We start from the raw sequence: 2,662 nt of genomic DNA on the forward strand, positions 1-2,662 counted from the left end.
AACTGCATATTAAATTAACGTGAGAAAACCCTTAATAATGACAATATGGACATTATAACAGAATGTTTGTGTGTTATCCCTGTCAATTCCTGTCTAGTACACTTAGTCCTTCAGCTAAACGGACTCACGTCTCAAGTTTCTCATGCTGAAACATGCTTATGCCTATGCCAAAATTGAGCTGTGTGTGCACTTTCCTACCATGAAGTAATTCAAATGAGGCAATGTGTCTCATAGCATGTACTAGTGTAGCATGGCAGACATGGAGGGAGTCAGTCACTGTTGATTTCCATGGTGCTGATTGTAGAATGGCTGGCTGAATCACACTTGTCATGTCCTTTTCTTTAAGGAATGCATCAGTCTCAGGTGAAGTGAACTGAGGCCCTTTGTAACTAACTGGAGTTGCCAGGTTAAAGTGTCATTTCGTCTCGAAAGGGCCCACAATGTATATTGCCAATTTTTCCCAAGGTGCTGAGGGCAAAGTTTGGCACTCTTATCCAAAGACAGACATGAGCGTGTCCATATTAGGCCACCAGTCGATTTTACACACTATTTTTTTTTGCTCTTGCAACTCCTTGATGGTAATCAGGACAGCAGTGGACAGCAGCAAACACAGGCTATGGGACTCAGTGGAAGTAATAGGCAACACACTCAGGCTCTGCATGGGACTCAGTAGAAGGCAGGAGGTGAGACAATCAATCCACAGTGCAATTTTCCAATAGTCTATGTCTTTCTGCCATACGTTTCAAACATTGTCTAAAATATTACAAGCTAGCTGTTGTAACTTGTAGGGTAAGATGCCCTCGGGGAAAGATGACTCCTCTATTTTCATTTTTTTCAATTGGCACAGGGGGCCCAAATGTGTTGTTACTAGTGTTATTATTTTTACATTTAATGCTTACTGTAATTTATTAGGTTATTATTTACTAGATGTGCATAGTCACACACACACACACACACACACACACACACACAAACAGGTTAACTGAGTGAAATAATTCACTTTGAATTGAACCAGCAAATGTTTTTATTTATTTCCCTTAATAACACATTATCTGATGCGTCATCAAACTGCACGTGCTAAACTAACATCTAAATGTGTGACAATTTCTATGTAAATGTACCTTGTTCTTTAAGGGGGGCATCTTCCCCTGCTAGATATTTGAAATATTGCTATTTAATATAGGCTATAGTAAAGCACAGAAGAAGATTTTTAAAGAGTCAGCAGGATGTCGATATGATTTTAAACCTCAATATGCGTCATTTTAATCATGGCATAATGCACCTGATCTAATAGCAATTAGGCTTGTCACTTCATCTGAATGTTATACACCAAAACCTTACAGATATCATAATCCTCAGTATGATCCCACGATGAATTACTAACTTAAATTTAAAAACTGCGTTACCCATATACTCACATAAAGCGATAGGCTATATCAAATCTGTTTGATCGTTTATTTTATTGCTCTAAACTGCTCATGGTGGACTGTATACGGCATTAATGTGTTATGAATATTAACAAAACATTAACATTGTGAATTTCTGTGGAACTACTTTGAGTGCACGATGTTGTAGCGCGTTGGAGAACTCTTTTAAAAGATAGAATTCCTCATTAAATGGCAATGAAAGAAAATAAAAAATGAAACTGACAAGTAATATCTTGAAAATGCACAATTACAGAGCTTGTACCTGTTTTGAAACATGAGATATTTTGCTAAATATTTAGACTGTTGGGCAAAGTTAGGTTGTTGAAATAAAAAATAGTTAAATCCAACCAAAAGAATCATTTTTGCATGCAGTGCCTTATGAATCAAGAAAAGCATTTCGAAATATAAGTCTAAGATCATTTTGCTGCCTGGTATCGAAACGGTTTTGTTTATTTATTTAATTATTTATTTTTGCATTAAATAATGCCGCTTAGAGTCTGTCTGTTGCTGCTCCCCTCAACACATGACATTTGCTAACAAATAGCACCACCTAATTTCACAAACATGATCTTATAGGAAATAGACAGGAGATTTGACAGCCTCGTTGGATATTTACGTGCTTGGAAAACCACACAAAACATTAATATAAAATATTATTGGTGCATTATTCCTCTACAACCATATGGAGACGTTGAAATGTTATTTATTTTAATTAATCTACAAGTCACTGAGATTCGCTTGTGCTCTATTCTCCTCAGGACAGGGGCACATGCTGTTTCTCTATTATTCCTCTCAGAAAATGATGCCACATTACGAAGACCTATAAATCATTAAAGTGGTCTCAAAACAGGTTTCAGTTCAATAATTCATTTAATAGACCGAGCTACAGAGAGCTCTACAAATGATGCTGCTCCTGCAAATATAACACTAATAAACACCTGCTGGCAAAACATTACTGCATCTCTGGAAAGACCATTTAGGCCATATCGGGTTGGTTAGTCACATTCAAATAGTACGCCAAATAAAAACGAAAACTCGTGGTATTGATACGCAAAAATGGACTTTGACGTGTATATGCTACGCACGTGTTTAGCGTGCATATGATACTCAGTTTTCGCGTGCATATGATACGAAATTTGTTGGCGTGCATATGATACGCATCTACCCCACAACCCTAATTCTACCCATCGCGTAGCATATACACGCACAAGTCCATTTGTGCGTATCAATACCAC

The sequence above is a fragment of the Sinocyclocheilus rhinocerous genome, unplaced genomic scaffold (genome assembly GCF_001515625.1).
Source record: "Sinocyclocheilus rhinocerous isolate Xijiao unplaced genomic scaffold, SAMN03320098_v1.1 scaffold1915, whole genome shotgun sequence".
In the NCBI taxonomy this organism is placed as follows: Eukaryota; Metazoa; Chordata; class Actinopteri; order Cypriniformes; family Cyprinidae; genus Sinocyclocheilus; species Sinocyclocheilus rhinocerous.